The sequence below is a fragment of the Protopterus annectens genome, chromosome 3.part1 (genome assembly GCF_019279795.1).
Source record: "Protopterus annectens isolate FY-2018-M chromosome 3.part1, PAN1.0, whole genome shotgun sequence".
NCBI lineage: Eukaryota > Metazoa > Chordata > Ceratodontiformes > Protopteridae > Protopterus > Protopterus annectens.
In genome coordinates this window covers 1,543,605,297-1,543,630,660 of record NC_056732.1, presented here as the reverse complement: position 1 = coordinate 1,543,630,660, position 25,364 = coordinate 1,543,605,297, and positions in this window count along the sequence as shown.

Here is a 25,364-nt window from a genome sequence, read left to right as displayed (position 1 = left end):
CAGTGAATGTGTACTATCTGAGCATACATTGTAGACAAAATCAGAGTTTTGAACCTCACTGTAATTGTTATGATGTGAGAAGAGGTGAGCCCGAAGGAGTCTAAATTAAAAAAATTAGAAAGGGTAAGTAGTTAAGCTTTGTGGCACATGCGATAAGTACATAGTATATACTACTAGATAGGTAATGACGGCTGCAGTGGTGCAGTGGTTAGCACTGTCACCTCACAGCAAGAGGCTCTCCAGTTCGATCCTCGGCTGGGGTGCCTTCTGTCCGGAGCCTGGATGTCCTCCCTGTAGTCATGTGGGTTTTCTCCGGGTGCTCCGGTTTCCTCCCCATCCCAAAGACATACTGTAGGTGGATTGGATACTCTAAATTGGCCCTAGGCTTGAGTGTGTGCACGTGTGTGCCTTCTGTGGAAGGTTGGGCGCCGAGCTGGCAACTCAACACCGTAAAACTCCACTGCCAATCATGAGCAGACAGGTGATCCACTGTGGTGACCCCTAACCGGGAAAAGCTAAAGGAAGAAGAAGAAGATATACGACTAGATAGGTAGGGAATCTAATCTCATAAAAGACAAGTGTGCGTGTGTAAATATATCCCCTTGCAGCAGTGTTGTCTGTGTGCAATGGTTATACATTTCACCCCTGGGATTCCACCTGTGTCGCTGCTGAACAGTGGCATAGGCTGCTGATTTGTTGGAACATGGACTAAATTCTTGGCTAGGCTTGTAAGGGCCTCAGGGCCAATAGCCTAGTAACTTCCTATGATGCTATGATCCTATTAATGAAAAGCACTGTAGCAGCACTTAAAGAATCTAATATAATGAAATAAGTATGTATTTATGTATGTATGTATTTATTTATTCATTTATTTATTTATTTGAGAAGACCTGTTTTCACCGGAGGCCTGGGGAGAAAAGCTCCACAATTTTAGAAAATTATAAGGCTTAGAAGCAAACTACAATATATAAGTATACCGTGAGTATATTGCTAGTTTAACTATAGTTACGTAGACAATACATAAGTATATAGATCTGTACAGTGTGCAGTAGGGAGGTAAATACAGTGAACATATGAGGTGCACTTTCAAAGAATGCCTTATACAAAACCTTACGTTTACCAGATGTAAAATTCATATTGTTCTTGTACTCTCTACTTTAAGTAACATAATTTCTAGGAGCATAAAACTGATGTGAAGAGTGATGAAAGTAAATCTGAGAAACACAGCATTTAAGTTGAAAATATATTGAGAAATAACTCCTGTAGTTGGGACTGGCATCTGCAGAGTTTTTTACATAATGATTTTCCTTTGTCACATGTATTTTTAGTGCAGTAATTGCAACTTAGATTTGGTAATAAGGGAACCTGATGTTCTGTAATTTATAAATGAATAGGAAGAATTGCACAACTGACTCATGATCACAAATGGCTATAAACCTTTCTAATTTATAAAAAGAGGTTGCTTTCAGGATGGTGAACAGATGTAAAACATTACAGTTGTTGATTAAGCAGCTGTGGCAAATGTGCATTACTTGGGATATTAACTGCAGCATACATGTTATTATAGCTGTTAACCTTCCATCTCCTAAATGAAGAACACTACTTCTCATAATGTTGAACGAATGGACAAATGTAGAACACTTACTGACAACTAACAACTTCATCTAGGAAGATCATAGAATGGTTAAAATGTGATATTTTTACTCATAGAATAGTTATTTTAATAAATTAAAATGACAGAATTTAATTTGCAGAGCAATTGCAACCTAGGTTTGGTAATAAAGGAACCTGATGTTCTGTAATTTATAGATGAATAGGAAGAATTGCACAACTGACTTAACATCACAAAGGGCTATAAACCTTTCTAATTTATAAAAAAGGTTGCTTTCAGGATGGTGAAGAGATGTAAAGCATTACAACACTTGCTTAACTAATCAGCTGTTGTGAATCTGTATTACTCAGGGTATTAACTGCACCATACATGTTATCATAGCTTTCAACCACCTCCTAAAGGAGGAACACTGCCTCTCAAAATGTGGAACTAAAGGGTACAATTTGGAATACTTACTGAAAACTTGCTAACAACTTCAACTAGGAAACTCATAGAATGGTTAAACTGAAATTTTACTTATAGAATCATTCCTTTAATACATTAATATGATACAGTTCAGTTGGCCATGGATATCAGTAAAAAATTGCTAACTCTGAATGTGTGACAGACCCTTTCAATGTGGAACTTCGAGGAACATAAAGCTTTTAAGAACTCCAAATGAAGAATGTTTCTCATAATGAGGTACACTTGAGAGGTTTGCAAGGTATGACACCTAGAGCTTTCAGATCACAGAAAATAAAAATAATGCATTTATGTAACACAGATATATAATGAGTTGGGAAGAAGTTCAAGCTTTTCAGCTTCTTTTCTTGTCTTTTCCCTATATGCATTAAAAACACTCTTACCATGTTACACCAGGGGAAGTATTGGAAAAGAGCAGTGTGATGGGAAGGGACTTGGGACAAGTACTTAGTTTACTGCACAAAAGTACTAGAAAGAGGACTTAGACATGTAGCTATAGAAGATTAATTACCAAAGTCATAAAATATCAAACATAGGATTTAACACAAATTAAACACATGATATAAGTTCTCTTTCAAATTATATGGAAAGTGATAAAGGAATAAAATGGAAAAAAGGAAGACTTTGAAGATGGCTGCACACTGAATAACAGCTTGACTCTAGCTCTCTCAGTGTGAAAACAGAAACTGAACAGAGAAGGCCAGTAGACTTTTATGTTTATGAGTAAATTTCAGTAACTGGCTAGTAAGTGTGCTGCCTGGATACCAGGAAAAAAGAAATACAGAGCACCTGGAAAAAATCAGCTACAAAAAGTGAGGAAGAAACACCGATTGGGGAAAGTACTGCAGCTGTTCAGCAAAAAGCAGTGCAACCTCCAAACATGACTTTCAGCAACCTACAGGAAGATATAAGACAGCTGCACACAGACCTGGTTAAAGTAAATGAAATACTGATGGAGTATATCAACACAAACAATAAAAGGCTGGTAAAAATGGAAGAAGCTTTAAACTGATGTTCAGATGAGATGATAAAGCTGCAAAAATCAGAGGCTGAAATGAAGAAAAGGCTGGCTGAATATATGAAAGCTCACAAAGAGATGTTTCAAAAAATAATAGAATTAGAAGACAGAGCATGCGGGGAAAACCTGAGATTTACAACTATACCAGAGAAGCTGGAAGGAACAGACTGCATTAATTTTGTGAAAGCACAAATAAGCAACTGGACTAGTATTCCACAGCAGGAGTTGTTAGTTGAAAAGGGACATCATGTGTAGCTCCAAACCTGCTATGAGAATGCAACCTAGACCTTTAATAGTAAAGATGCAATCCTACTAGCAGAAGGAGTTGATTCTGGAAAAACTGTGGCAGAAGGACAAACTACTAAAAGTGGGAGACAGAGGAGTGCCTGTGGATATTGATTACTCACTGTAAACTAAGCAGAAGAGGATTCATTCCACTATTCAGGGAATGTAGAGATGCAAGTGTGAAATTCAAACTGCTGTACCCAGCTATCTTCAAGTCATTCTTCCCTGGAGAGACAAAACCATTTTGATGAAGTACATGCTAAGGAGGAAATACAAAAGTTTGTCCAACAAAAAGTGAGCTGCGAAACAGAAGGAGATTCCGCTTCTTGTTCTTCTGGTAATAAAGACCACAGAGAGACTGTACCTGTGAAATGTTTTCCACCGTTTCATTGAAAAAATGTTTGAGTGAAGAAAGGGAACATGAGAGTTGACCAGAAGAATTGAGAGTACATTGAAAATGAAGCAGAGACAGGATTTGGGAGATGGAGATGAACAGTAATAAACTCCTTTGGACACAGAAAAAAGCCACCAACACTCGAACTTGAAAGCAGTAATGACAATGTTGGAAATGTTGTGTGCTACTTGCCAAAGGCTTTTCAGGTAGTGGTATACCCAAAATAAATTTACAGTAATAAAACCAATAACTTAATGTAGGATAACAATGCAATAATTACAGTTGTGAAATATGACAGAAGAAGAAATGCTGGAAATACTGGACTTTTTCAGAATATGTTGGACTTGTGGGAGACTTGCCCTACTTCATGTCATTAATATTTGGAAAAATGCTTTGGGGAGGGGAGAAATGGGGAGAAAGTTAACCGTAAGTAAAGAAAACATTTTTTCTTTCTTAATAATATACTTTTTGTGGTGTATGGGTTTCTTTGCATGCTATAAAGTAAAGTTTTCTCAATTATTTTTAAGTATAAAGGGGATTGTAAATAGGTGTGGCTGTACTTTTTTCCTTTCTTCCTCCCTTGTCTCTTTCTTCTTGTTCAGTTGTAAGAAATGTAGGCACTGCAATGTAAAAAAAAGCCTGAGCAAAGGAGCATGACAAAAGAAAAAATAATGTGCTTTTTCTCATTTTTGCATGGGGGAATGACTGGATTAAGGACATTAGACTGACTTAGTAACACATTTTAAGAGAAATCAAGTAAATTAAAAAGGATATTGAATATTATGAGTCTTTTTTTCTAGCAAATGAATGTATGCTTAGTAGCAATTTTGTATCTGGCCCTCATGTCTCCAGGGAAACAATCTGATAATAAGAAATTGGCTGGCTGGTTCTTATGTCTCCATGGAGACAATCTGATAAAGAGAAATTGGTTACCACTGGTGGAGAGTGATTGGCTTGGGGAAAAGAGAAAAAAGAAACTGGCTGGGAGATAATGTACTCTGAAAGCATTCAGGGTTTTCCCCGCTGGAAGATCTATAAAGATAAGAAAAAAACAGTTAGCACTTAGTAAAAGCACAGGCTGCACCACACATCTTAGCATGGATAATCTTTCTTTTAAGTTAACTTAGGTCTGTCAGTGTGGCTGTCAGTTTTGGACATTTGTTCCTATTAGAAGGGTAAACCTTCAATATTTGAAGATGTACGTAGTTTTTTGTGATGGTATTAAATTAATAGATTTTAGGGGGTATTAGGGGATTGTTTGTTTGAGGGCTTTCAATAAAACAAAATGTTTTGTATGATTTGACATAGGCCAATCTTTGACATAGGCTGAAATAGATGTGACAAGAAACAAGTATATAAAAGTTCAACCTGCCAAACAGTGTATGCACGTAATATAAAAGCTGAAGCTAGACATTTAACAAAAAAAGGTATACATAAAAGGTAGGAATAATAACTTTTTAATTCAATTATGCTTTCTGTAATGTCTTTAAATGTCAATGGTGTCCCATATAAATACAAAAAAGAAAGAATAGTGAATTACTATTAAAAATGTAGAGTGCACACAGTTATGTTACAGGAGACACACTTGGGAAGAAATGAACATGTGAATTTGATAAATAAAGGTTTTCAGGGTGGTTATTCAGTGGAATATCTGGGACAAAGGAAAAAGAAGGAGTACTTATATTAATTGCAAGAGGATCTCCAATAGTGATAGAAGAAGATAGAAAAGGTAATAATGCCAAATCTGTAGTGCTAAGGGGCTACTGGCAAGGGAGGAGGATTACAATGACATGGATTCATATTCCACCTAAAACTGCTATAATGGAGCTTAAGAAAATTCTTGGAGAAATAATCAGTTTTCAGCAAGGAATGTTATTTATAGGTGGGACTGGAATTTGATATGCAGCAATGAAGATGTGTCAAGGGGACCAAAAAGGAACGTATCACAAAGGAGGGTATGTTTTTGAATGAATTAATGAAAATATTTGGCATGGAAGATGTGAATTCAGTAATAGGAATTCAGAGTGAATTTACATATTACTCCCCAAAATACAAAAACTGGGCTTGGCTAGACAGAATTCACATTTTGCAGGAACATGTGCATTTAATTGAAGTTCTTGATACACACCCAATAACTATTTCAGATCATGCGCCAGTAATAACTAAAATAAAAACACAGGGTAATGAAATAAAAATGAGACACTGGCACTTTCCCACTTATCTGTTAAAAAGAAAGGAATTTAAGGAATAGGTAGTGGAGATTATTCAGGAGCTATTTGAGAGGATAGAAGTTACTTCTGAAAATATAGCTAGTGAAAGGGAGCTATGGTTAAGCAGTAACAAGAATTATTTAGAGGGACTGACAATTGTTAAAGTTTTACAGAACAGGGGACTCTCGCAGAACAAGAAGAGGATCAACTCCAGAATGCTAAGCAGAAAATACGGGATTACCTTGATAATATACACAGGTTTAGAAAGATTGTTGTTAATCAACTGTTTTTTGATGGTAACACTAGAGCACAAAACTTTTAGCATGACTCAGGCAACAGAAAGTAGAAAAGGATGTTGTCAAGCTTAGGGAGCCTATAACAAGTAAGGTAACAAGAGATCTTGTAGAGGTATTAGAAATATTTTTGAAATTCTATGAATACCTGTATAAAGCAGTGAAATATGGAAATCAAGAAAAGATAAAAATGGAAATGTTTATGGGAGAATTAAATATGCCAAGGTTAGAGGCAGATAAGCCTGAAGTACTAATGGCTAGGAATGGAGGAGGTAAGATAAAAAGTGTGACGTATAACCAATCTACAGGAAATTCATTGAAATATATGGTGTTCCTGTGTAAGATTGGAATCTAGGAGGGAAAAAATTGATAAAGAACTGAAGGGGGTTGTTTAACAGCATCTTAAGAGGAGGAGAAGTACCAACATCCTGGAAGAAAGCAGTGGTTGCTATAATATCTAAACAGGGTAAAGATTCATCAGATCCAGCTTCATACAGGCCCATTTCAATACTAAACCATAACTATAAAGTGTTTATGTCTATAATGGCTAAAAGAATGGCAAACATAATGCCAAAATTGATAGATATATATCAGTGTGGTTGTGTACAGGGGATAAAAACATTTGACAAGACAGACTAACCCTAACCCTAATGCTTTCTTCCAAGATGTTGGTACGAATGACCTCTTTGATTATTCTCTGTACTGCACCTGCAATGTTCATTATATACATTATTTTTTGTATATGTGATTTTGTTTGTTTCCTCGGAGCTTATCTCCCCGGGCCTCTACTGAAAATGAACATATATCTAGTTAGACTAGCCTAGTCAACAAATGTAAAAATACATAAAATGCTATTAAACAAAACCTTCCAGATCTTTATCATTTTTTCCCTCCTGATGATGCAGAGGAAAGCAGAATGTAAGAAAATGCCATTGCTGTTGGTGGGTCTTGATGAAAAGAAAGCATTTGATAAGGTAAGCTGTGACTTTATGAGCAGGGCAACAGACATATTTGCATGTCCTAAAAAAGTTATAAGGTTTATTTAAGAGGATATGTGAGGCATCGGAGGTGAAAATTAAAGTGGGCTAAGTCCTCTTGATAATTTCTGCTTCAGCAGCAGAATCAGGCAGGGTTGTCCTCTTTCCCCTTTGTTATTTGCATTATATTTAGAACCATTGGCAAAGAAAATAAGGGACTCAGAATTTCAAGGATATAATTGGTATGGTAGTTAAGAAAAGCTGGCTCTGTTTGCAGATGATATTATTTTATACCTCGCAAAGCCAGAAAGAGACATTTAAGTGCTGTGGAACATTATGAGACAGTTTCATATCTTTTAGGGATGCAAAATTAATGAAGCTAAAACAAAGGCAATAGCATTAAATTATGTACCCACCCATGAATTGGTTCAGCAATATCTATATGTATGGGGGCATGATAAAATGAAGTATTTAGGAATATGGATTAAGCATGATTCTGCTGTGGCAGCTAAGGATATGTGGGAAGAGACTAAATAAAAGATAATACAAAAAATGAGAAAATGGAAGTTTTGTTATGTGGATATGGATATTAAGATAGAAGCAGTTAAAATGTGTTTAGTCCCATTAGTCTTGTACACATCTCAGGGTGGCCTCAGTGGTGCAGTGGTTATCATTGCCACCTCACAGCGAGAGGTTCTCTGGTTCAATCCTCAGCTGGGCTGCCTTCTGTGCGGAGTCTGCATGTCCTCCCTGTGGTTGTGTGGGTTTCCTCCGGGTGCTTCAGTTTCCTGCCACATCCCAAAGACATGCTGTAAGTGGATTGGGCACTCTAAATTGGCCCTAATCGTGAGTGCGTGTGTGTGTGCCTTCTGTGGAAGGTTGGGTGTCGGGGTGGGCAACTTGACACCGTAAAACTCCACTACCAATCATGAGCGGACAGGTGATCCACTGTGGCGACCCCTAACCAGGAAAAGCTGAAAGAAGAAGAAGAAGTCTTATACACATGTCAGGCATATTTTTATCAGCCAGAGAAGTTGTGGATAGCAATTAATAAAGAGCTAAAGGACTTTCTCTGAGAGGGGAAGATGTCAAGAGTCAAGTGGGATAATTATTCTAGTAGAACAGGGCATATTTGGGATTACCCAATTTGAAGATGTATTTCAGAGCTACACTGTTAGGGCTCCTATACATAGCACAAGCAGAAAACTGTAATTCAAAGTGGAAAGGAATGATTATGAATTAGGGAGAAAGCTCAAGAAACAAGGAAGGACTAGAGTTTTGGATGCAGGCCTTTAAGGATAATAACAGTAATCATACAGATTATTATATCTATCAAGTAGCAGAAATTATCCTAGAAGTAAGCCAACATGGGAATGGAGAAAAGAGATTTTGCTGATAGAGATGACTGCAGTTAGGGATATAGGCAAGAGGGGACTGGAGTTTATTGGAGAAAACAAGCAAAAGAACAAAGGTCCTGGGAGCGAATAACTAGGGAAGGAAAGATGATATAATGAGAAGACGCCAATAATTTATTTGGATTGCAGGTTACAGACTGCCTTCACTATCAAGGATTGATATCAGAGTATAGACAAAAACAAAGCAACAGGAGAGTCCTAAATGAAAGACCAGCACTGGTAGAATTTTTAGAACAAAAGCTACCATTAGAAAATGAATAATTAGTACAGCATAAAAATATTGCACAATAACTATAAGAATCAATCAAGGGAAGTTAGAAAGGATTGGGAAGAGAATGTTTGCAACTAGGATTGTGTCAGTGTGATTTATTTTCATTTATATAAATGTATGATTGCCAATGTTGTAAGTGATAGTTTAATAAACATTTATTGTTTAAAAAAATGGAAAATAGGAACAGCATAAAATCAGATAATGAAATAAGTGAAAGTACACCCATAAGAACAACCAAAAATAAATAAAATATTAAGGATAAAAAGTTTAGGTGTCATGCAGCTCTTTCAATAGTGGTACTGCCAACACTGTGTAAAAGAAATCAGAACTGAAATTAAGAGAAACAAAAGGAAATTGAAGATTATTTAACAGAGATAAATGACATATCATTAAACACTAAACCAGCACTGGAAGAGATGATAACCCAAGTATCATATCCTGTCAGTATTAGCAATAGTCATGAAGAATAATGTGCTGAATTATACAATGTATGCCAAAAAGCAGAAGAAAACCAGCAACACCAGTGTCTGAACTGAACAAAATGGATACAGATGCAGAAACAAAACAGTCCGACTACCATAGTCAGGAACATATACTTTAATAAAACAAAACAGATAAAAACAAATGGATAAGCGCTTTTGGGTTGTTAAACAACTCTTCATCAGATCTAATAAAAACAAGGCATGGCTGACTATTTAAAATGCATTTAACCAGTCAAAATTCACTAAGTGATGCAAATCTCTTGCCCTGTGATATGGGATTTGTTCGCAAGGCAAAAGTTTTGCATCATTTAGCTATGCCTTGTTTTACTAAATCTGATGAAGAGATGTTTACCAACTCGAAAGTGCTTATCCATTTGTTTTTATCTGTTTTGTTTTATAAAAGTATATGTTACTGACAGTGGTAGTCAGACATTTTTGTTTCTGCATCTAAATTATACAATGACTGGTCATTAACATTCAAAAATGAGCATGCTGATTGGTCAGCCCAAACAGCATGCCCGTTGTAAATCAAGCATATACCAACAGAAAAAAGTCCGGTTGCTCAGACTTGCTTCTTTTAATATATGCTACAGAAATTCTAGTTTTCTTTAATATAAAAAAAAAATAAATAAACTTAGGAATCTAGAGACTTTAAAAGAATGAGAGAGATGGGACTGAGAAAATACAAGGATAATCAAGTACGTTATGCAAAACCAGAAAAATATACTGGATTATCCTTATATTTTCACACCACCGTGCCATTGTACAAGGACATTATTTAAGAAAAGTAAGCAACTTTTTTCTTAAACAATGTCATTTTATAATAGCCCTCGTGACCAAACCATACCAGCTGTGGGTAAATCCAGCATTATCCACACTCAGCCATGGGTTATTGATATATTATACAACGACCCCCCATTAATATTCAAAAATGTGTACGCTGATTGGTCAGCATGCATGTTGTAAATCAGAGTTATAGTAATGGAAAAAGGTCCGGTCGCCCGGACTTTTTCCATTACTATAACTCTTTTTTTTACAGCAACGGAGAACGCAAGATCTCTGTTGCTTCACACTGTCTCGCTATATTAAACGAGTTTAACATAGTGAGACAGCTTTAAAAAAGCAACGGAGATTCTCTGTTACTTTTTTAAAGGTGTCTCGCTATGTTAAACTCATTTAACATAGCAAAACAGTTTTTAAAAAGCAACGGGGATCTTGCTTTCTCCGTTGCTTTTTTCAAAACTGTCTCGCTATGTTAAATGGGTTTAACATAGCCAGACAGCTTTAAAAAAGCAATGGATATTCTCCGTTGCTTTTTTTAAAGCTGTCTCGCTATGTTAAATTCATTTAAAATAGTGAAACAGTTTTTAAAAAGCAATGGAGATCTTGCTTTCTCCATTGCTTTTGCCCACAGCTCTGATGTACTGCGTAGGCATGCGCAGTACATCAGAACTGCCGCAGAATATCAGGCCGCTGCGGAAGGGTAGCAAGGAGGCATTATACAATGCTATTATTTAAGAAAAGTAATTGTTTTTTTTCTTAAATAATGTCATTGTATAATAGCAATAAGCCACTTCTGGGTGTGGGTAATGCTGGATTTCCCCACGGTTGGCTTTATTTGGCCACTCGGGCTTCGTCCTCGTGACCAAACCACACCAACCGTGGGTAAATCCAGCATTACCCACACCCAGGCATGGGTTATTGCTATATTATACAATGACTGGCCATTATTATTATTGAAAAATGAGCACGCTGATTGGCCAGCCCAACCAGAGTGCCTGTTGTAAATTCAAGAATATACCAACGGAAAAAGGTCCGGTTGCCTGGACATTTTCCTGTTAGTATAGCTCGCATTTTTTTTTTATTTTTATTTTTTTTTTTAATACAAAACAAAACAGAAGACTTTTTATGGTTGGGAGACATCACAGACAGAAATAAAAGGATAATCAGGTATGTTAAAAACTAAGAAACAGCAAACCAGCAAAATCCCAGAAATGAAACACTCAAAGCTGGATATGCCAGGAATACGCCCATATCTTTTATTTAAACACACAAAAGTTAGCACTTTCATCTGGTGACCATCACCGGACTTCGTCAGACAGCTTTAAACAATCAATAACCCTTATTTTATATGCAAATCTTAAAAACAATTAATATACCAACCAATAAAAACCAATGCAATTAAATACCTCATTATTTCAATTAGATAGCAAAAAATCAGCAACACCGTCCAGTATGTTCTAAACCCCTCGTTTTACACACGTCTCTGATAATCAGGTATGTTCTACAAAACTTAAAAAACTTACCTGATCATCCTTTTATTTTGTCTGTCCCAACTCCCGAATGTAAAACGTCTCCCAGTTTCTTCTATTTTTTTATTGATTATAAAAAAGAAGAAGCAGCAATGGAGATCTTCCTTCCTCTATTACTACCTCTTCACAGCACTGATGTACTGTGTAAGCGTGAGAACACAAGTTCCATACGCATGCACAGTACATCAAAAAAATCCCCAGGATATCAACAAGTTGTGTAAGAGCAGCATAGATGTATTATACAAAGACATTATTTAAGAAAAGTAAGTATTTTTTTCTTAAATAATGTCATTGTATAATAGCAATAACACATGCCTGGGTGTGGGCAATGCTGGATTTACCCACGGTTGTCTTTGTTTGGTCACTCATGACCAAACCACACCAACCATGGTTATATCCAGCATTACACGCACACCCAGCAGTGGGTTATTGCTTAATTAAACCATTGTCATAAGTGATTGTTAGTTAGATGATAAGATAAATAAATGTGTAAAGATATTAAAAAATTTAAAAAAAGCTTGTGGGACAGCTGAGTTATTTTTGTATGTATATATAACATATTGGAGAAAAATAATATATAATTACTCTGTATTCAAGAATAAGCAGCATAAATGGAACAGAATTTTAAAACTGGAAGGGAATCCATAATCTTGTGCAATCACTAAGAAAATTGCTGTCTTTATTTTATTTTATTGACATTTGTTTGCCAAGAAATTCCAACTGGGAAATAATCTGTTTTCAGCAAATGCCCAGGGAGAAAATTTACAAAATATTACATGAAAACAAAAACAGCAGAATATAGCAAATATTATCATTTGACATAGGTTGTCATTTTTTCAAGTACAATGTAAAATAAAGGAATTGCAAAGGCTGTCATTTATACAGGTATAATGCAATATACACGCAGTAACTTAAGAAAAAGTAAGATTGTTTAGTGAGAGACCTAAGCTTCATTTTTTTTAAATTGCAAGAGGTGAAAAGGGAGAGGTAGAAGCAAAGGTCAGGTAATTAGGAAAATACATGAATTCAAAAGTGGTAAAAGAGAGAGAGACGTTGGTGAGTTGAGGGAATGATGATTAATAAGTTGACTGAGTGACAGGCACGAAAGACTGAGCAAAAGATTGGCTAGGAAAGAAAGGAATATGTGTATACAAAAGAGAAAGTATGTGGATAATGTTAACAGGAAAAGAGACTTAAAATCACAAATGAGGGTTTAAAGGATATGTACTTTGGTAACAAGGCAAATGAATAAGATTTTCAGTAGTAGGTAGTGGATATGGATAGTAGGTCAGAAAAATGAAAAATCTTTATAAACAGAGGAAGTGAAGCAACAGGTTGGCTGCAAGAAAAGTGAGGTGAGAGATAAAACTGTGGTTGGAAGACAAAGATGGGATGAAAGAGAAACATGGATTAAAGGATGGGACTAGCCTAGTGTTGAGCATGAACAGAGCCAGGAATTAGAAATGTTATTAAAAATGTTTTGATTATGTGGAGCTTAGGTGATAATCTGATTGCTACAAAGAGAAAGTTCCAAGTTTTTGCTACTGTGTTAAAGATTAGGGATTGTCCTGCAGATTTTATTGACTTGTGTATGATAAGGAGTTGTTTAGCATTTCATCTTAAGGGACAATGTGTGTTGTAATTTTGGAAAACTGTACTAAAAGCCTGTCAGGCTGAAAGGCTGATTACTATTTTTGTGCTGTGATTAACTGGGTATATGCAAGAAGATGAGGTTGTCCATCCAATTTAGTTCTTTTACTGTGGTACAGTGGTAGCTTTGACTGAGTGTTTGCTTCAAAGGATGCAGTCTTGTTGCAATATTGCCCAAATTTAGTTTTGAGAGAGGTTTGCATATTTGTAAGGATGGCTGCTGCATATAGATGTGATGGTTGTAGGCTAGAGTTAGCTGGGGTTATTTTAATATTAGTTGTGAGGAAGTGTTTTGGTCTGAAGAGATTCCTAACTTTTGTTGTGATTTTTATAATTTCATTTAGAATATTTAGGGTGAATTTTAGGCTGTTGCCTGTGGTCACACCAAGTAATTTAGTATGAGATACTACTTCAGTCTTTGTATTGTTTAGGGAGGTATTTTTTTTTTTTTTTGAGTTGAGTAGTAATGAGCATATTGGAGCCAGCTTTCCATGGAGTTAAAGTTTGTGTGTGTGTGTGTGTGTGTGTGTGTGTGTGTGTGTGTGTGTTATTTCTTGATGGTGGTTTGGTCTAGTGGAACAAAATAGAGTAGAGACATCTGTGCATTGTATTGGAGATGCTTGCTGGAATGAAGTATAGAGGTTGTTGGTAACTATATTAAACACCAAGGCATCAAGAATAAAGCCTTGGGGTAGACCTGTGGTAACTGGCTGGAAAGGAGATAAGGGTGCAGAGTCATTTAATAGATTGTTATCTGCCAGACAAGTAGCTTCTGACCAGGTGGGACTAGAATATGAAAGGCAAAAGAACATTTATGTGAAGAGGTTTGCAGTGTAATAAAGTGTTAAAAGCCTTAGGTACAAAGATACAAATTTAACATTACCCCTAACTATGTTAATGGTGGCTAGGAAAAATATGAAGACATTAGTAGTACTATGTGCTGAGTGGTAGCAATGTTGTTTAGATGTTAAGAGTTATTGTTGAAGAAGGCATTGAAGAAGTTGCTTGTAGATACTTTTTCCCAATATTTTTGAGAGGGTGATAGGATGGTGATGTGTCTAAAGTTGTATATTTCTGTTGAGGTTCCCCCTTTATGTAGTTGGGTTATGTGTAGCTATGTACAGAGGGAAGGTGTACGGGACACTTGTGTTGACCTGCTTATAAGGATTGATGCTGGGTATGCTATAGCACTGGCTGCTATTGTGATAAATTTGGGTGGGAGGCTATCAGGGGATGGGACACCTGGTTTGCGATCGTATGAAGTAGGGCTAGTTTTAAGCTGAAAAGTAGAGTGGTAGTGGCGGATTTGGATGGTGTAGGGGAATTATGGATGTTTGGGTTGTTTTTAGCAAGGGCAGCTATATTATTAATGACGTAGGTGTGAAATCTCGCTAACAATTTCAAGCTGGGAGAATTTAGGTGAAGGATTTGAATTGATGTTTGTCCCTGGATAGATTAAGTCTTGGATGGAAGACTAGAACTTTTACAATTACATCTATGACAGATCTACAAATGACTGTAATGCTGTTTTATTTTCACTGTTTACCTGATTTTTGTAAGATTTTTAAGCTTTCTAAATTCCTGCAGAAGTTTTGCTGTTTTGTTCTTTTTACCATTTATTCCAGGCCTTATCCATGTTATGCATAAGACTTCTAGTAGGTAACCATTTGAAATGTCAGGACTGGCTAGAACAAGTCCCAAAATATGGAGACTGAATGGTCGAAAGAATAGACTTGCATATACTAAGCTGGAGATTCCATTTCTTGGAATATTCCCTTTTCTCCAAGGTATTATGATCTCAGAGTTGGTATATTTTAGTTTGGGGGTTGGGCTTGCCCCCCACATGCAGATGTCCAGGGGGGCTTGCCTCTCCTACAAAAAGAAGTTTTAAGGAGAAGAGCAATTTTTGAGATTCACTTTTCCCCTGTGTTTCAATCTTTTTTGGGGGGCTTTTCAGCACTCTGCATGCCAACATTTCAATAGGGAACCTTTCTAGTATTGTTCGATAGCCAGGGCCATGACTGGTTTTAGCTCTCTTTCTTCTAAGTGGTGCTAAGTTATTTAGAATATTTAAGAATATTGTATTGAAAGTGAAAACTGCTTCATCCATGGTGAGGATTTTTACATTACACCAGTTGATGGAGTCTAGTACTGATATGAACATGCCTGGGTTGACATCTGTGAGATTTCAGATCCGTTGTACTTGTGTTGTTTAACATGCTGGATGACTAATCAATCAGTGTAAGTTGAAAGATAGTTGCTAAGAAAGTCAGCAAGTGATCCTGAGGAGATGTGTTTGTGGGAGACAGATACCATTATCCATTCTAGGGCGGAGCTCTTGTCATAAACTGAATTGTATCTAGTAGGTGAAGTAATTAGCTGTGTAAAGCCATATATGTTAATAATGGAATTGGGAAAGTTGGAGGCAACATTTTTCCAGTCAATATTTATGTCTCCCTATATCATTTTTTTTAATTAGAAATTGTATTGGATATCCAGCTTAGGATATCTTCCAAAGTGTTTATATTATTTCCAGAGGGGATATAGAGAGCAATGATGCAACATTTTTTTTTAATTATTTAATTTGATTTATGTGTATTTTAGCATTGTGGAATACAAGGAATAGTATTATTGGAATGGATTTATTTTGTGTAAGTTGGAATACAGTATGGGTATACTCCCTGTTGTTTTTATAGATCTGTCTGTTCTTATGATGCTATACCCAGGGGGAATCATTCCACTGTCTTTTACGATAAGCTTTAGGTAGGTTTTGGTAATTCCTAGAATGTCTGGAATATATTGGGCTATCTATGCATGGAGCTCTGGGATTATGTTAAATATACTATGGTTGTTTAATGAGAATATGTTTTGTTTTTTGTTTTTGGTGAGGAAAGGGGATGTTCTAGTACAAGGGTAGTTGTGTTGTGGTCATTTTTACAGGACTAGGATTTGGGCGGTTGTCTCTACACCAAAATATTTTACAAGAGTACAGTTAAGACAGGGTAGTTCTTTTAGTTATTTTTGAAGGAATTTTTATTTTTTGCTTTTAGATTTGGATGGATCTGATGGAATTCAAAAATTCTGTGTTTGTTGTGTAGATTGGCAGAGTGTTAGAAGAAGTATAGCGCAATTAAAGTTGGGAAATGGTAGCAGTGTTTAGTGATATGGCTAGTGGTCAGTGAGTTGATTCTAAGCATGATTGTTATATGACAATTTGTAAGGTGACATAGGAGCATGAGAAATAGAGTTATGTAGAGCATCTTTGCAATGGAGGAAAAAAGGACAGACTATAAACAAAGATGAATACCAAGTGAGATTAAATATAGAGATGAGATGATTGATGGAAAATGGGAGGAGTTGTGTAGGGGTGTTCATGGAGAACTATGAGGGGAGCATATCCAAGAAAAGTAAGAAGAAGTATGTTTGGGTGGAGGTAGAGGTGGTCACAGACAGCTGCAAACTAAAGAAGGATTTAGGTAGATGACTGTGAAATATTAGTGCAGGTATTGGTGAGATTATGTGTTTGTGAGGTGGGAATGTTTAGTATAATATGTAGGGGTGGGAGGTGATTGAGTAGCTAAGGAAGGGATAAGAGTTGTTTGGTACAGTGTATAGGGGAGAGTAGGAAAGAGATGTGTGGTTGTGTTTTAAGTGGTGCGATGGAAGCGATTGGTCAGATGAATGGGGGTGGAATTTTGGTTTGAATAAAAGAAGAGAAAAAGGATTAGGTGGGAATTGGGGGTATGGGAGGGGAGAAGAAAGAAATCAAAAGAAGTGAGGGCAAATGGAGCTAGTTCAAATCACAAGAAACAAAATGCCAGCTAGAAACAATCGGTTTAGAGGCACCCTTTATGAGCAGCATTTGGGCTCTTATTCAGGAACTACTGCCTTTCTAGGTTGCACTATGAGAGAGACAGGTAATGGTGAGCACAGAAAAAAACACAGAAGTTGATATGAGGCATGCCCAGAATGCATATAACAGACAATATGGTGTCAAAGATATGACAAAGGTTAGAAGCAATAAAGAAAAGGGCAAAGAGACAAAGAAAAGAAATTAAAAAAGGTAATGATAAAGTTGTCCGGGAATAACTGAGCTGGAGGGGGGAGCTAAAAGGAGTACAAATGATGAAACTGCAACACAGATGTATGCTAAACCCTGTATGAAAAATGCACACCTTGAGAAAAAAGTATGCACTCTAACTATATATATATATATATATATATATATATATATATATATGCACACACACACACACACACACACACACACACACACACACACACACACACACACACACACACATACGGGTGCAATGAGTTTGATTGTTGTATGTATTTCTTGACAGGTGGAAGTACAGTGTTTTATAGTCGAACATCAAGTTTATTGAAAAGACATTTTTTGTGTGTTTCATCGAAACAAGTAAATGGGATGTGTAGTAGGTGTGTGTGTGTGCGTGTGTGTGTGCCACAAACGAATGAGCAAATGGGCCAGCTAGTAAGTGATGTTGCTTGCTAGGTAGCTGGTGAGAAGCCCAAAATGAGCCACAAAAAAAAGCAATAAATAAAGAAGTAAACAGCATCAGGCTCAAAGAATGAAATGAATGAACGTTGATAAGTACATCTAAAAGCAACAAACTACTCAAAAATAAATTCAAAAAGATTTAAAGTAAAGATTTGAAGAGCAAAGTAGTCCAAGAAATGCTGTGCTATGCTCAATGGCATATTAAAAGACAGTATTTTAAATATTCTCACTAACTCAGGTCAGTGCCCTAGCCTGCACTGAATCAGTATATTTCCTAGACCTATCTAAAGCATTTGACATGGTCCCACACAAACAACTTATCTCTGTCCTCAATAACCTATCCTTCCCGCAATCAGTCACCAACTGGTTTCAGAGTTACCTGTCTGACCGCCAACAATCCGTTGTATGGCAGAATGACATATCTCCCCAACTACCTGTCTCCATAGGGGTTCTCCAAGGATTCATCCTTGGACCCCTACTCTTCTCTGTTTTCACCAATAATCTAGCCTCTGCCACCAAACATGGCACACTCATACAATATGCAGATGATTCAACCATCATCTGCTCAGCCCAGTCCCTATCCAAACTGCAAAAAGTCACACAGGAAGCCTTTTCCTCTGTTAAAACTTGGTTATCCGATGCCCAATTAATACTCAACCCAAACAAAACTAAACTGCTCATCTTCCAACCCACCAAACATACTCAAAACAACTCTCACTTTAACATCACAGCAAAAAAGACAACACCACTATATACTCAACTGAACACACCAAATTGCTAGGAGTGGAAATAGACAATAAACTAAAATTTGACATTCACATATCCTTGTCCATAGAAAAGTCCACAATAAACTAGGAGCGCTATACAGAAATAAGCAACTTCTCACCAAAGCAGCAAAGATTTCAATAGCAAATTCCCACCTTATCTCCAGCCTACTTTATGCCTGTCCAATATATACCAACCTAAGGCAATGCAATTTAAATAAGCTAGAGACCTGCTACAACAAAATCGCCAAATTCGCCACAGGGGCATCCTACCGTAGTCACCACTGTCTCTCACTTGCTGAACTGGGCTGGCTTGAACTCCCTCACCTCCTTCAGTGGTATCAACTCTCACTTGCCCACAAACTAGTAAATCATCCACTAAATGTCCCATCCCTCCAGAATCTACTCCAACCCTATCACACCACCAGACCACTAAGATCCAGCAACAAAAATCACTTGCAGATCACTAAAGCCAATAACTCTGCTGGTGAAGCACTATTCTCTTGCACCATAGCCAAATTATGGAACTCCCTTCCACCCACAATTACCTCCATACCATCATGCACCCACTTCAAAACTTTACTAAAAGGGCACCTAAAAAGATGCTGGCTATGCCCTTGCAACTCCCACTGTAATATCACCCTCCCCATCCAACCACTACCTTTCTTTCCACTCCACTAACTACCTTGATTATAGCAAGCTCAGATGCTCATAAGCCAGTACTTATTATACAGCAGTAACTTCTTCTTGTAACATTTGTTAATGTCTGTTATGTACTTCACAGATAAAGATTCTAGTTGTCTACTGATGTACTATGTTCTTCATCTGTAAATATGTTGTAAGTAATTGCTATGTAAATTGTTAATCGCTATGTAATCCAATGTAACTACTGTCTGTTTATTTTAACTGTGGAGCTTTTCTCCCTGGGCCTCCACTGAAAATGGACCTACGTCCAGTTGGACACTCCCGCTCAACAAATATAAATAAATATATATATATATATATATATATATATATATATATATATATATATATATAGCCAGTGCTCCTCCTAATGCAACACCCAGTCAGACCAGAACTATTCCTTTGCCTTGCATATTTGCTCATGTATATAATAAAGTAAGCAAGATGTACTCCCTTATGTCAATCTCAATGATGCAAACAGCTTGCATTCATTTTATAACAATCCTTCCAACAAATTCCTTGAAGATTGCCTTATCTGAACCTCTAGACCTAAAGAAATTGCCTGCCAACTGCTATTGTCTGGTTAAGGAAAAAGTAAACAGCTCAGTACTAGGAATAATCACTTTGCCAATTTTTGAGAGCAAGAGGCCTGCCTGAAAAGATCTCTTTTTTTATATTCCCAGAAACTTGACACTTTTCTCTCTCGTAGTCCTGCCCCTCTGGAGCTTGACAAACACCTGGACCCTCCTTAAACTTTGAACTAGGCCCCATCTCTGTATAACAGTCATATGGATGGCTGGGGGAGGGGCAACCAGGAGTATATAATTTATAGCCAAACTTCATTCATAAACTCCCTGTACTCTGTTTAAATATTCAGTAGCCCTTCTTTAGCAGTAAACTATAATACTGAATAACAGAGCAGAACATATTAGATATATAATCTTTTATTTGTTGATCACACCTGTGTGCACCAAATGGGACTTGTATTAAATTATCGTCCCTTCCACACCCTTTGATGCACCTTCCTATTTTCCCTCATATCCTAATTTAATATATAATATGCTGATATTATTTATGTGGGTTTCTGCTTTCTGTTAGATCATTAGGCATGGATTCAGAAATGTATACTAATTACCTTGACACAAACCTTACCCTTTTTATAGGAGATCATCAACTGCTTCTGTTTGGCAACAGATCAAGAATTTAATGTATCTCTTGATATAGTTCTCCACCAGCTCTCAAAAACTATGAACATGTCATCCATGGGCCACTATCAGGTTGCCCGATTACCAGTATCAAATATGGCGTATGTGAATCCAAACCTAACTCATACTTAACCTTCCTAAGTCTCTCCACTGGTTGCATTTCTGAAAGCTGGAAAACAGCCACTGAAATGGTATTGCAGAAGGGGTGACCAAACCGTGCACGCTAGTGCCAATACACTTATTACTCTTTGTAGCCGCATATGTAAAACTATGGAGTATATTATTTTAGACCTCATTCATCTGGACAGTGAATATTTCTTAATTTTGGGACCCCATCAATTCAGTTTTGTCAAAGGAGGCTGTGCCTGTTTAATTTTATCAATTTCTTTGAAAAAGTAAGCAAGCAGTGGATAGTGGTTTATCAGTACATACAGCATATATGCACCTGGCTAATACAAAAGAAGGGCTACTGAATATTTAAATGGAGTACAGTGAGTTTTTGAATGGAGTTTGGTTATAAATTGCATAACTCCCCTCCCCAGTAACCTAGAAGAGTGTCATGTAGAGATGAGGCTGGGTTCAAAGTTTAAGAAAGTTTCAGATGTTTCTGAATATAAATTTTTACTTTTTGTGATAGTAGCTACCTGGCTGTGTGACAGAACCCACATGTTTAGAACATACCTCTCGACCTCTTACCAGAAAAAATCTGGACAAAGCTAAAAATAATGGGGGGGACAAAGGCCCAAAATTGGGTACAGGTTTTAAATTTTGCTCTCATAAACTTAGAAAGTTAATAGAATAACAGGTTTTGTAGTAGCATGTATTTTCTATGGACATAAAATCTGAAACTCAATTATCTGTCATCATTTAGTGACTTTATTCTTCAATTATTTGCCAGAAAAACACAACTCTTATGAGGAACAGACTAAAATTATTAGACAAAAATCAACATTCTGCAAAAATCTGGGTAATTGAGAAGCATGGATTGGACTCACTGCTTACACTTCTAAAAGCAAAAAAAAGTTTCCCGTAACATACCACAGGACTCATTGTTGGGCCTCTTCCCATTTGGAGTCTGTTTGTCAGACTTCAGGCAAGCACTCCTGATCTGTGGTTATCTAAGTTTGTAAATGACTGCAAATTGGGTGTTTTTATTCACTCTTCCACTGACATGCAGTTACCCCACATGGGTTAGAATATTTTAACAACTGGTGCCAGTACAACAGTCTCTAAACATGAAGGCATGTTGCATAGTCCATTTTGGTAAACAAAACATTTTCACATACCATTTAGGTGACATGTCCCTCCTTTCAGACACTGTTGTAAGATCTTGGCACTTTTGTTTACATTTCCTTACCTTTTTATCACCGTGTCTCTGCAGTAGTTCTGAAAGAAGTCTGTATGGCTCATCTAATTTCCAAAGGCATCTCTACTAGATCCAAAGAAATTGCACTTCCTATTTACTCATCCATCATCGGATCCATTATTGAATATAATGCACCTTTTGGCATCCATTTGTCTAAATATATCACTCAGCTTGAGAGACCTTAGAAATTTATAACTAAAAAGATCAGTGGCCACAAAAAAATCTTAAGTTATCTGGGTTATTTCCTAAGACACTTGTTAAGACTACTTGAACAAATGTGTTATCTCCAATTGATTTATTTCAGCAGACCCCTACCTCCTGAATTTGCTTCACAAAATATTTTTTGTTTATGTAACATATACTACTACTTACAATACTGAACTTTTACTCTCTGGAGTACCACAATTTGTTTTAGTTAATATCTCACAGATATGATGTATATATGTTATATATTTTTTTCTTTGCCAGAGAAGACTAGTTTTGTTTCTTTACAATTGTGTTAAATATACTTCTATTTATAAGTCATTTTTTTTGCAAGAAAAAAATATTAGTTATCAGGTCAGACCAGCAGCCCTATGTCTGTACTCAGTCTCATAGATTCCACTCTGGAAATCTCTGTGTCTTGCCTTTCAGGCCATAGATATACTGCCTTCTTTGACCTTCTGTTCCTTCATAGAACAAAAGGTACCTCAGTTACCCAGCTAAAGGAACTAAACTTTACTAAGCAAATAAACAACACACATACTAATGTGATAGATTCATATCTCAGTGTTCCCCTTACCTCAGGAACAAACTTCCTTTACACCTTAAGCAGAGTAGCACCCTTGCCTTCTTCAAGGTAAATAGTGACAACTGGAAGGGTCGCCTCATATTCTCCCCTACTCTGTCTTGTCTTGGCCTCCTTCAAGCTGGAGAGGGACTTTTGAATTGTGTTTTAAATTTATAATGGTCTGCAGACTAATTGCCTAGTACTTAGTTATGAATGTATGAACCTATTTTTGTCCATCAAATACATCTTAATTTCCTTAGGCAAAAGATATAGGTTTCTCTGGAAAATAAATATTTATAGCAGATTAATTTATCTTTATATAACTTTATGAACTGAGATGGGAAAGACAAATGATATCCCTAATAAATGTCCACTTCAAACACAAACGATTGAAGTACAGGAAAGGACGTCACCTCCCAAACAGGCAGCAGCAAAGAAGCAAATGATAAATCCTGAAAAGTAGTAAAATCCAAGTCCAGAATAATGTAAGAAAGAACGCTTTTATTTATAATAAAACACCACAGCTTCTTCAGCATCAAACACTTTTTTAAAATAACCGCCAGTTGTAAGTGGGTAATTAGTGTGACGTGTAGAAGGTACATCAAATATTTAAAGGACCACACCATCAAAGTCCTTAGTAACATTGTATTTCTTACGTGGCTAGTACTATTTACCCAAATTCATAATGATAAAATAATGACTTACAAGTGACAAATTAGAAATTAAAAATTAATTACTTAGTATTTAATTAAAACGTCCCCAACAATGGCACTGCTTATTTATATACTGTATTCATGTAACAGTGTACTCTTAATATTAAGTAGAAAGCAGTCGCCATAAGTTACCAATAGTAAATGTACTGAACTGGTATATGCATAATGTAAAAGTAGAAGATTTTACAGTTAGAAAATGTTTTTTTGAGATAATTACTAGAAAAAGAGAAGTATATACTATCCACTGTAAACAACTAGTACTAAAACATTACTAGTAAAGAATATTTAATAAAAATATGAAGAAAATATGTCTAGTATAATGAAATATATAATAAATGTACAGAACATTTCATTAGTTAGTGCCTGTTATGTTTTTTTCTTTCTTAAGAAATTTCTCATTTTCAACATGCAATTAATATTGCAGTTTTCATTGAGTCCTGGATAATTAAAGGAGTTCAAGGCTATCTGCCATTCCAGTTCACGAATTTCTAATAAGATATTAACAGGTCCCCCTCTCAAAGTGTGTGGTATGAAATCGATAGCTGTGAAGTTAAAACTGTGCCCTAGGTGTCTCTCACAATGTTTTGCTAGGGCATTGTCACATTTTTTGTTTCTTATCGCATATAGATGCTCATAAATTCTATCACGAAATCTGCGATCAGTTTTTCCTATGTAGTGTGCTTCACAGCAGTTGCATTTAGCTAGATAAACAATAGACTTGGAGTTACAGTTAAGGTTACCATTAATATAATACTTGTTCTCATCTACCTGGAAAGTACTGCAATTGTTGACATAATGACAATATTTACAGAAACCACACTGTTTACATCCTTTTTTGTTACTGTTATTGTTTAAGTTGTTACAACTTTCAAGGATAGATTTCAGATTTCTCCCTCTCTTAAACACAAAGTTAGGTCTAACACCCAATTTTTCTATCAATTCCTCGTTATTTAAAATATATTGCCAATTCTTCAATAGAATTAGTTGGATGTCTAAGGAGTCACTGTTAAAAGTAGAAATGAAACTAATCTTTGTAATATTGGCTCTCTCCAAAATGTTATTACTACTAATATTCTCTAGTGTTGTATTGGTTAAATCCATGTCCATAATTGAAGTGGAAACTTCAGTTACAATAGTTTTTAAATAAATCCCATTCAGTCTTTTGTTATCAACTTCATAAAAAAGTTCCAAGAATAAATCTAAGGGATAATTTCTACTTATGAACATATTTTCAAGTTTTTTACACTCATCATAGAAAATCATTTCCCTGTTACACATTCTTGCTGCTCTTATGAGCTGTCCTTTAACAATAGCTCTTTTCTGTTTAAAAGGGTGTGAACTTTTGAAGTGTAACAGGGAATTACAGTATGTAGGTTTTCTATGTATTGTTGAAACATATTCACAGTTAATATTATCCTTAGATAATTTTACATCTAAATAATCTATTTCAGTGGTAGAGAAAGAAAAAGTAAATTTCAAGAATGAAGTAGAGTCATTGCACAATTCTAGTATTTTTGTAGCTATGTCTACATCTCCATCGAGTAAGATGAAGATGTCATCTAGGTATCTGGTGTATAATATTATTTTCTCCTTATTGATGTTCTTGAAAAAGTAAAATTTCTCCCAGTACGCCATAAATAAGTTGGCGACCGTGGACCCGCAAGGTGACCCCATTGCTATGCCTTGTGTTTGCAGATATACTTTTTCGTTAAATATAAAATAGTTAGATGTTAGTATTATATCTAACAATTCTGACACTATGTCTATCTCATTTCTTATTGCACCCAAATCTTCAAGCATGAGAGATACCCATTCCACTGCTTCTAAGTGGGGAATCGATGTATAAAGTAGGAGTTACTAAACACTATGTTATTCATACTGTTAAGGAAGGACCAAGAGTCCTTACAGATGTAAGAAAATGATCCTAGGTATTTAGCTAAAATCCTATCTACCAGCTGTG